This window comes from Alnus glutinosa, chromosome 2 (genome assembly GCF_958979055.1).
Source record: "Alnus glutinosa chromosome 2, dhAlnGlut1.1, whole genome shotgun sequence".
Lineage (NCBI taxonomy): Eukaryota > Viridiplantae > Streptophyta > Magnoliopsida > Fagales > Betulaceae > Alnus > Alnus glutinosa.
In genome coordinates, this window is record NC_084887.1 from 26,765,678 (window position 1) to 26,777,381 (window position 11,704).

Sequence of the window (11,704 nt, forward strand, 5' to 3'; positions counted from 1 at the left end):
GAACTTTCCGCTATTGAAATCTCAGTGGGAGTCAAGCCTTGCCACAAAATCTGCTCTCCCTCCCGACTAAAGAGCATAGTTAACTTCAAGAAGTCCCAAATAATAGGACCTAAGGTTCAAAGCCATTAAGTCCCGTGTACTAAATCACAACCACCCAAAGTGAGAATGTAAAATTCTGTGCAAAAAGTATTCCCTTGCACCCGTATAGACACTGCAGGACATGTGCCTTCACTAGACATGGGCTGACCATTAGCAACCTTCACACCAATTACCTTAGATGTCAACTAAGGCAAACATGCCTTAGAAACAATAACTGGATCCAAAAAGTTGTGTGTACTTCTTGAATCCACTAAAATAAATACCATTTGCTGCTGAATAATTCTCACAATCCACATGGTATTAGGGCTAGGAGAACCTGAAATAGCATGAATAGAAATTTCTGGAGTTTCTACACACTCCACAGAATTTTGTTCCTTAACCATCTTAATCTCATCCATAGAATCAAAGAAAACTTCCTCAGCTGGCTCGCTATGTTGAATTTCCACTCTTGTCATTAGATACAGCTTAGGAGTTTTGCAAATATGAGAAGAATGCCACTTCTCATCGCAAGAGTAACAAAGACCTTTAGCCCTCCTTTCCCTCATCTGGGCAGGAGATATCCTATGAATCGACATAGTAGGGGAAACTTTTTTTACAAAAGGGTTTGAATTATCATCCCTCTTAGGACCCAAATTCTGGTCACCAAAATTACTAGACTGACCATAGGTTGTCTGTTTTCCATATACTGAAAAACTAGAAGAACCTGATTGCTTGAACCCCCTTCTAGAACTCAACACATACTCTTCTTGTATATTACCTAAGCCAAAAGCTTGCCCAAGACTTGTAAGAGCCAACATTCGAACTGGCAACCTTATATCATCCTTAAGACCACTCAAAAAACAACTAAGTTTGTAGGGTTCAGTTAAGCCCCTTAATCTATTGGACAAGGCTTCAAACTGGGCCTTATAAGCAGCCACAGAATGGGTTTGTCTCAATCGGGTTAGGGACTCCATTGGGTCATCATAGGTAGTCGGTCCAAATGTTACTAAACAAGCTTTATCAAAAGTATCCCATGTATTTATTAGCCTTCACCCTCCATATGAAAAGAAGCAATGGGAATTCTGTCCATACCTTGGATTTGATTAAAATCAAAATACTGAGTAGCTTTGTAGAGCAGCAGGATTTTGCCCATCAAAATTTGGAAAGTCCATCCTGTTGAACCGACGTTGGTAAGGTCTCCCACATCCCGAACTGTTCCCTTCATGGTAATCTTGATATTGCCTTCTATCTTCATGCTCTAACCTCACTGATTTCTCATGCAACAGGGCATTCATAGTTGCTGTCAAGGTCTCCATTTGCTTCTTGATCTCAGCCAAATTGCCCACCTGCTTCTGCATAGCATCAAGATCACGTTGCATCTACGCCATCCTTGTGACGTCTGCCATTTGTAGGATTGTCTGAATCTGATACCAATTATAAAGAACTTAATATCTTTTACTGTAATTTCTACTGTAACGAAAAGGTAGTTATATGAATGGTTGATTGTTTATAATGGTAATCAGGAAATGATGTATGAATAGGAATGGATAGAACAACTACCGTAGCTATATTGAATGGATCAAAGGAACATAGGTCTGACCAATTTGAGAAGCCCAGGATCTCCCAAGTCACAAAGAACAAACAGGCTAAAACTTTCAACGGATTATTACAAGGCTCAGTAAAACTACTTAAAGCCCAAATGAAAAAGACAAGTAACAAATTTAGCCCTAAAATTCAGGATGAATTTCCGGCCCACGCACGTTCTTGTATAACAGCAACGTGCGTGATATCCCCTTCCCCAAAACGCACCGGTTAGCTTCACCAACTGTAATCCAAGCCTCCAATGCACGCCAGCTGTAATCCACCTCCTAGTGAAATGCTCACCAGCTGTATTTCACTTCCTCCTTGAGTGCATGAGAGGATGCCACGTCTTTTACAGGAACATCTATCTACAAGCCTTTGTTTCTCTTCTCCAACCCTAGCAGCTTCTAGCAACCATTGCCTTCTCTCTCAGACGTACCCGTTAGGTTATGTCTGAGATGCACATAACAACCCTCTTGAAGTTGTCCCTTTAAATGCGCCTATTGAGAATCAATCATTGATCAGCATGACTCTTTTTGGTGAGCTTGCTGATCACATGTATTTGCATATTGCTACAATGGTGATCGACAGTTTGATCATCTTTTGCTGTTGCCTTGACTTTTGTTAGTAAAGTGAAAATATGACTCTTTGAGGTTGGTGATCTATTTGTCGAAATAAATGGGGGCATGAATATTCTTGTTCCTTTTAATTTTAATTTTTGAGGACCTAATATGGTGAGACACTCCTCCATATGGTTCAAATGAATTGACCCATTTATGAAATTATACATACATATATTTTTATTCAATTAATATATATTGAAACGAGTTAAACAAGTCAAGTGTGCCGTGTTTGGATCGAAACAGGTTAAACGAGTCATATAGGATTAAGTCAAACGGGTTAAATAGGCTGCTTTTAAGTCTAAACAGATCGACCTGTTTATTAAACTGGTGAAGTAGATTGTGTTAGGATTAAAGAGTTTGACTTGTTTAATTAAATAAATCTTGTTTAAATTGATCTTTAACAGGCTAATAGAGTCAAACGAATTGACCCAAACCTAAACCACCAACCCGAATTGCCAACCCTCACAAAAAACAAACGATTTTGTATTTTTTTTCCTTGGTAATAATTGGTGTAATATCGTATTTTATGTATCCCAGAGAAAAAAAATAAAATGGAAAGTATGTATGTATGAGAGAGACGGGGGAGGGAGGGAGGGAGAAAGAGGGAGCACAAAAATGGCGATCCCAATGAGACCGGGAAGGAGACAACAAGGGGAGCGATTCCTACAGAGGCAATTCGGTGGGCACGGTGGTGGATTCCTCCATCGCATCAGATTTAGATTTTCCTCGCAAAGACTCTTTCGTACGATTATCATAAGCCTAGCCTTCATCGTTGCCGTGCCTCCCATTTTCTTCCACTTCCGACTCAGGGGCTTCCACCAGGTCTCTCAGTTCCTTCATCAACTCAAACCCTTCAAGATTTCCATCTTTGTTACTCTTTCCTTAAATAGAATTTTGATTACCGAGAATGAATGAACGAATGATTTGCATTTTGCAACTTCTGCACACACAGATGCAACAAAGAAAGTGCGGTTGGCTGAATGATCCTCCGCTTGTATGTGCTCACGGAGGTGACTCAACTAAGGCCTTCCCCATTCTTTGCGAATAACTCAGTGATTAGACTCGGTCAAAATGTCCAATGCCATGTGTTATTGGTGAATAACTCAGTGATTAGACTCGGTCCAAATGTCAATGCCATGTGTTATTGGTGAATAACTCAGTTTATAAAGATAAATCCACACACACACATATATCCGTCCCCATATTATTGATGAACATTCAATTTGTAAAGATGGCTTAATCATCATAGTCCCTAGAGCATGCAAAAAAGAGAAGGAAAGGCTCCTACCCATCAAATCTTTATGAGTGTTGTTAGGTAAATTGTAGTTTTTATTATAATTTTTTTACAAATTAATATAGCAACACTTAATATGTCAACTAATAATAATTAGACCTTTTTACATAATCACATGTTAGAAATCAAATTTTTAATTCACTACGATCTTATCATTCTGATGTACTGCTAATCAATCTTTAGATCACATTTTAAAAAGAATAAATAACTAAAAAGTTAAATGATTGACTGGCGCTGCCACATCATAAAGTAACGAGTAATGCTACAAAAATTCGTGTTATCCTTGAATCATTTTAAAATTGATGTGATTTTTAAAATTACCATTATATTTGTGATAAATCAGTATTAAATTTTGATCCAATAATAATTTTAAAAACTATTTCAATTTTAAAAGGCCTTGAATTCGTATAGCATTACTTGGTGCATAAATAAACACTTTAAAAAAAAAAAAAAAAAAAAAAAAGTTGTAATTTCTAGGGTTCTGGTTTGCTGTTACACGTAGTACATATTGACACAAGACGGGCACACTTTTCAGCTGCATGGATTCAACCTCCACACGCCCACCCCAAGCCACCACGTCTCCAGATCGATTAAGGAAAGCCGAGTAATCCGAACCCCTCCTGTGAGCGACACGCCCTAGTGAAATCTTTGACACCGACACTCTATTGTCGCCACCTGGCGGGACCGACGGCCATGATCTCTTTCCCCATGCAGTAAAAATCAATCAAACAGTGAAGCATCTTTTCTTCATTTCCTAGAACTAGATTCAGAATGACGGAATAAGATTTTTTTACTATTGTTATTATTATTTTTAATTCTAGATATCTATTATATCTAGAGGGGATTCGCTATTTATCTATTTCCTAATATTATTCAATAGGTCTATGATTCCGTGCCGATGCTTGTGGAATCATCCCTTTTTTATATTATTTTAATTTAGTTTACTTTTCAATTAATTAACTCCTTTCATTTGGCACGTCATATGTCATGTGAAACAATTATTTTAAATGATCGATATATATATATATATATATATATATATATATATCCATCCTAATTAAAACAATGAAACCAACTTTTTTCTTAAAAGAGTGGTGACACTAATTTGGAAGGACCTATTTAAAATTAGAAGACATTGAAGGACGTAATTGTTAAAATTAAAAATTTATAGACTAAATTTGATTTTTAAAAAGAAAAAGAGAAAGTGAAAGTGAAAGTGGGCACTGTTTTTCTCACATTTTTTTCAGAAAAAAAAAATGAAAATGTATAACCTCGAAATGAAGACATGCATGAACACATTCCTAGTCTACAAAGAGACGTGATTAACAAAATGAGAGAGATACGAGTTAGGACTGTTGGTTATTCTTCTTCATACCTCACTACCTTCTGACTCCTTCTATTTATAAACTTACCCTTCTAGAGCTAGATCTAACTGAATGCCAACTCATCCCATTTCATACACGTACAGGTCCTGAACTTTGGCTGCAAAAACAAGCAAAAGGGTCACTCGATCGAGGAACTTGAGGAAGAAAAAAAAAACAATTAATATTGGTAAAACATGAAGAACTGTTTACTGGGTCTGTCAGAGCTTGAGCAAGCCATTGGTGGATATTTTTATTTTTTTTATTTTTTATTTTTATCTGGGATACATAGAGTTGTCCACTCTCACTCACTCACTCATAGGCATCAAGGGCATCAATTGCTGGCGATTTGGATGGAAATTTGTATAACAAAGCCGTAGGCTTTCTCAAACTAGAATTAAAAAAACTTGAAAAAGACAACTCGTATAACAAGATCCAAAACCCACACCAAATTTATAAGGGTTAAATACTTCACATGTATTTGTGGTTTGGACCGGAATTAAATAGTTGTCTCGGTTTCAAAAAAAAGTCACAAATGGTACCTATCTTTAATAAGAAAACCCAGTTGATATTTTCGTTTGGATTCCGTACGTCCATTTTTTTAATGGCAGTCCACGTCACCCCGCTTAACATATTGACACCTGTCTCAAATCTTATGTGGCGGTGTATCACAGGTGATGCTCATACTTTTACTGTCACTTAGACGAAAAAATTATTAAAAAATTACTTCATTTATTAAAAAAAATAAAAAATTAAGAGAAAAATATTGGGGGTGGTTCAAAAAGGCCAAAGCAATATATATATATATATATATATATATATATATATATATATATATATATATATATATATATATATATATATATATATATATATATATACCCTTGGGGGTGACCGAGGCACCCCCAGACCCACCGGTTCTAGGTAGCTAGGCCACCCCTATATTTGCGGGTGGTTTTGACCACCCCCGTTTGGCCATGCATGGGGTGGCCAGCCACACCCATTTTGGCCTTGGAGGTGGTTCGGCCACCCTTTGTCTGGCTATAGGGGCTAACTCAAGCTACCCCTTGGCCAAAATGGGGGTGGCCAACCACCCCCAATATTTACCTCTAAATTTTTTTTTTTTTTCATATTTTTTTTAAAGAAAAAATGTAATTTTTTAACAATATTTTCGTCTACATGGCAGTAAAAGCATGAGTATCACCTGTGATACACTGCCATGTAGGATTTGAGACAAGAGTCAGCATTGTAAGCGGGGTGATGTGGACTGTTGTTAAAAAAATGGACGGAATCCAAACAGATGTATCAACTTAATTTTTGGAAAAATTACATTTTAGCCCCCCAAATTATCATCCATTTTGCAACTAGCCCCACAAATTGCCAACACTCCGACTCCGGCCCCCCAAACTACCAAAACCTTTGAAAAATCCCCAATTTGGCGAAATATCTCCATATTACCATTGCCACGTGTCATTTTTCAATTAAAAATCATAAAAAAATTAAAAATTAAAAATTAATTAAAAAATTAAAAATTAAAAATTAATTATTTTTTTAAAAAAAAAATAAAAAAAAATAGAAAGGAGGGTGTTCATCGGCAACCACTCCCATGGGGAGAGGGGTGGCTTGCGAGCCACTCCCAGTGGCCCTGGGGTGGCTTTCGGGCCACCCCAAATGGATTTCAGGGTGGCTTTAGGGAGCAGGGGGTGGCACGCGGCCACCCCATTTCCCTTATTTTTAAAAAGATAAATAAATAAAAAATTAAAGTTTTTTTAGTTTACCTTTTTTATTTTATTTTTTTAGTTTTTAGTTTTTTTTTTTTTTTTTTTAAATATTTTTAATTGAAAAATGACACATGGCAGTGATAATATGGGGCTATTTCGCCAAATGGGTCATTTTCAAAGGTTTTGGCAGTTTGGGGGGCCGGAGTCGGAGTGTTGGCAGTTTGTGGGGCTAGTTGTAAACATATGGTAATTTGATGGCCTAAAATATAATTTTATTAAAGACAGATACCATCCTTGACACTTTTTAAAACCAAGGCAGCTATTTGATTCTTGTCCAAATCTGTGGAGCATTTAACCTTTTATAAAAAGATCAAAGCTTGGATCAAAATTCGCACATAACCCAAAGGCTGAAAACAAAACTGAGATGCCAAATCTTGCAGAAAACTAAGATATGAGGAGACACAATAAGAATAAGAACAGAAGGCAGAACGGGCTCTAAGAATGGAAGATGGATAGTTTGTTTGTTCATTTGTGAACGAGAGAGATAAGAGAGAGATGAGAGACAGACTGATAAATCCCTCATTCATTCCTTTTAATATATACTTAATGGGAGAAAGAACCCTGTATGCTTGTGGTACACATTTCTATATGTCAGCAAGCAAGCAAGCAAAAAACAAAAGGCCCTCTTGAAGTTGTCCCTTTAAATGCGTCTGTTGAGAAATAATCATTGATCAGCATGACTCTTTTTGCTGAGCTTGCTGATCACATGTATTTGCATATTGCTACAGTGGTGATTGACGGTTTGATCATCTTTTGCTATTGCCTTGACTTTTGTTAGTAAAGTGAAAATATGACTGTTTGAGGTTGGTGATCTATTTGTCGAAATAAACGGGGGCATCTCGGCACTCTTTTATTCTATGGCTGGTTTTTAAGGATGCCTTAGTTACTAAGCATCGAATGTGCAGATGGGGGTATGCAGGAAGCTCTCTTTGTGTGTTCTGTTATGGTTGTCATGAGAGCCAGGAACATCTTTTCTTTCAATGTAGTTTCAATTGGAGGATTTGGAGAAGGCTTATGGTTGATTGCTCCTTTTTCTGATTTTCCTACTGACTTGGAAAGTGTCGTTACTTGGAGTATCTCTAACCCAACAGGCTAGGAAAGGGATTGCAGGCCAACCTTGGCAAACTCTGTTTAATTAGGAGCTTGTGTTTATCACTTATGGCAACAGAGGAATGCTTTGCTGCATATTAATAATCCGAAAACTGAAGAAGCTATTGTAAAGCAAATCAAATGGGAAGTGCCTACTCGGATTCTTGCTAAGGGTTCTTTTAAAAGTCTTGAAAAGCATTTCATGCTTGCTATTCGGTGGAACTTACATAAGCTGTTGTAATTGTTGTTTGGTTTTGTTTCTGCCGATGTTGCAGTTGTTGTCCTGGTGTTTCCCTGTTTGAGGTGACCTTGAGCCAGTTTTCACTGGCCTGTGTAGATGGTTTTGAGCTTGTATAAAGTTTTTGATTCATCTAAAAAAAAATGGGGGCATGAATATTCTTGTTCCTTTTGATTTTAATTTTGAGCACCTAATATAGTGGGACGCGCAGAGTGATTTGCATTTTGCAACGTCTGCACACGCAGATGCAACATAGAAATTGCGGTTGGCTGAATGATCCTCCGCTTGTATGTGCTCACGGAGGTGACTCAACTAAGGCCTTCCCCCATGTTACCAAACTCACCTTTAAGTCCCACTACTAATGTTGTCCTACTTTTTCTTCTTCACAGATGGCTGCGTATCGTTTCAGAGTTTAATCTTATTACACGTGTTGTATAGTTTTATACCACGTGTTGTATGAACTGGATACTTAGTTACATGAGCTGGTAGGTATTCAGCTCACGTGTTGATTAGTTGTAATTCAGTTAGTCGATCAGTTTTGTAATCAGTTAGATAGTTTTCCTTACATTTACATGTATAAATATACTTAAGCATTGTATTCTATTCATTTTTAGTTAATGAGAATCAGTTTTCCAATTCTCCCATATTTCTCTCTTCTTCCGCACATTATACTTTCATCAAGATACTCTGTTTTCTAATATGGTATCAGAGCTGATCTAGATTTTTTTTTTCTTCTCTTTTAATTCTTCTTCATCAAACCTTCATTTCTTGTAATTCATGGATTCCTCATCTACGAATTCAGTTGTAGATGCTTCTAATCCATTTTACTTACATAATGGTGATAGCCCGAGCTCCACTCTTGTCTCTCAACAACTTGTTGGAGATAACTACAATTCATGGAGCAGATCAATGAAAATGGCGTTGATTGCAAAGAACAAGCTCTGTTTCATTGACGGCACGCTGCCTAAATCCACAGTTTCTTCTGATGATAGTTTTGCATGGTCTCGATGCAACAACATGCTGCTTTCTTGGATCATCAACTCGGTTTCGAAAGAAATCGCAGCTAGTATCATTTACATTGATACAGCTGAGGAGATGTGGAACGATCTCAAAGATCGCTTTTCTCAGCGCAATGGACCAAGGATTTTTCAAATACAGTAGGCAATCTCTGCTTTGACTCAAGAGAATCTCTCGGTGAGTTGTTATTCCACTAATCTCAAAGGTTTATGGGATGAGATTAACAATTACCGACCTCTTCCATCTTGCTCATGTGGAACTATGAAGAAACTCGTTGATTACCGTGATGAAGAATGTATCTTTCAGTTCCTTATGGGATTAAATGAAACATTCTCTCACATTCGAGGCCAGATACTTTTGATTGATCCTCTGCCTCCGATAAATAAAGTGTTTTCTCTTATTATTCAAGAGGAGCGTCAACGACAGATCATCTCACCTGTTGGTTCTCTGAATCACAATACTGCTGCTATGATGACCACTGCATCTCAGAATCAATCTCAAGGTTCTAAGATATCCACTCAAGGATTCACTCGCAAGGAGAGACCTAAATGCACTCATTGTGGCATTTTACGTCACACAGTCGACAAGTGTTACAAAATTCATGGATATCCTCCTGGTTTCAAGTTCACTAGAGGAAAATCCACTTCATCTGCTAATCAGGTGTCAGATTCTGATGTTCCTCAACTACCTATCACTAATGAGCAGTATGAACAATTGGTTTCTATGCTGAAGCAGCAACCTCCAGCTGAAGTTTCGGGATCTGTTAACAATGTTATCACTCAAGATCACCTCTTTGACATGGCAGGTAATCACTCTTTTTCATCTACTTCCTTTTCTTTAGACATTAAACATTTGGTTTTTTGTTCTTCCACATCTTTTGATGTTGCTTCAAAAATTTCTCCAAAAAACCCATGGATTATAGACACTGGAGCAACCGATCACATGGTTTGTTCTTTATCTTGTCTAACATCCATTACCTCAATTGTTTCTAAATTTGTTCGATTACCAAATGGCAAATATGCCTCTGTCACACATATTGGTACTGTCAAGATATCAGAAAATCTAATTCTTACAGATGTTTTTTGTGTTCCTTCGTTTTCCTTTAACTTGATTTCAGCAAGCAAACTTATTAAAGTTTTGCATTGCTGTCTAATTTTTTTGGCTGGTTTTGGTTTTATCCAGCATCTATCAAGTTGGAGGACGATTGGCATGGGTAGAGAACAAGGTGGCCTCTTTTTTCTAATGCATAATATGCAATCTTCTGCTTCTTTTTCCAATAAAGATTCTCAAGCTTTTTCAGTTGTTACTGATAGTCTTTGGCACTTTCGTTTAGGTCATCTATCTGATGTTAGACTTAAAATTTTGTTTCCTGATTGTACTCTTGTTTCAAATAAGTGTTGCTCAATTTGTCCTTTAGCTAAGCAACATCGATTACCTTTTCATGTTAGCACTTCTGTTTCTAGGCAGTTTTTTGATCTTCTTCATTGTGATATATGGGGACCTTTTTCTGTTCAATCTACTAATAATTCTTCTTACTTTCTTACTCTTGTTGATGATTATACACGTTTTACATGGGTGTATTTGATGCAAAGTAAGTCTCAAACCAGACCTATTATTCAAGCTTTTGTTGACTTGATTTCTACTCAATTCAATACTAAAATCAAATGTATTCGTTCTGATAATGGGACTGAGTTCAATATGGTTGATTTCTTTTCATCCAAAGGGATAATTCATCAATTAAGTTGTGTAGAATCCCCACAACAGAATGCCATAGTCGAACGAAAACATCAACATTTATTGAATGTTGCTAGAGCACTTCGTTTTCAAGCTCATCTTTCATTAAAATTCTGGGGTGAATGCATTCTTACAGCTGCCTATCTCATTAATCGCATTCCCACTCCCCTTCTTTCCAATAAAACTCCATATGAACTATTATATTCTGTTTCTCCTTCTTATACTCATATTCGTGTCTTCGGATGTTTGTGCTATGCTTCTACTATGACTAGACATCGCTCTAAATTTGATCCTAGAGCTCGTGCATGTATTTTCATTGGATATCCATATGGCATCAAAGGTTACAAACTATATGATTTACAAACTAAATCTATTTTTGTATCCCGAGATGTCATATTTCATGAAACCACTTTTCCTTTTTCTCATACTCCTATACAATCTTCAATATCCAATGATAATATCGTTTTGCCTCATTCTGTCATTCCTATTTCTAATGACATTCCTCATATTATTTCCTCAACACAGAATCCTCCTAGTGTCTCTCCTAATGTGTCTCATGAGATAACTTCTCCTAATGTTTCTCATGACATTCCTTCTCCTAGCGTGTCTCCTAGTGTTTCCCCTAATGCTACTCTTCGCAGATCTTCACGAATTCGAAACAAACCAAGTTATTTGAATGAGTATCATTGTCAGTTGGCTACCTCCTCTCTCCCATCCAATTCTATCCCAATGATAGATAATTCGGCAGGTATTCTTTATCCTTTATCTTCTTCTTTATCCTATGATAAACTCTCATCCAATCATAAGCATTTCAATTTACATGTATCATCTCATGTTGAGCCCAAATTTTATCACCAAGCCATTAAAGATCCTCTCTGGAGAGATGCCATGCAAGCTGAAATTTCAGC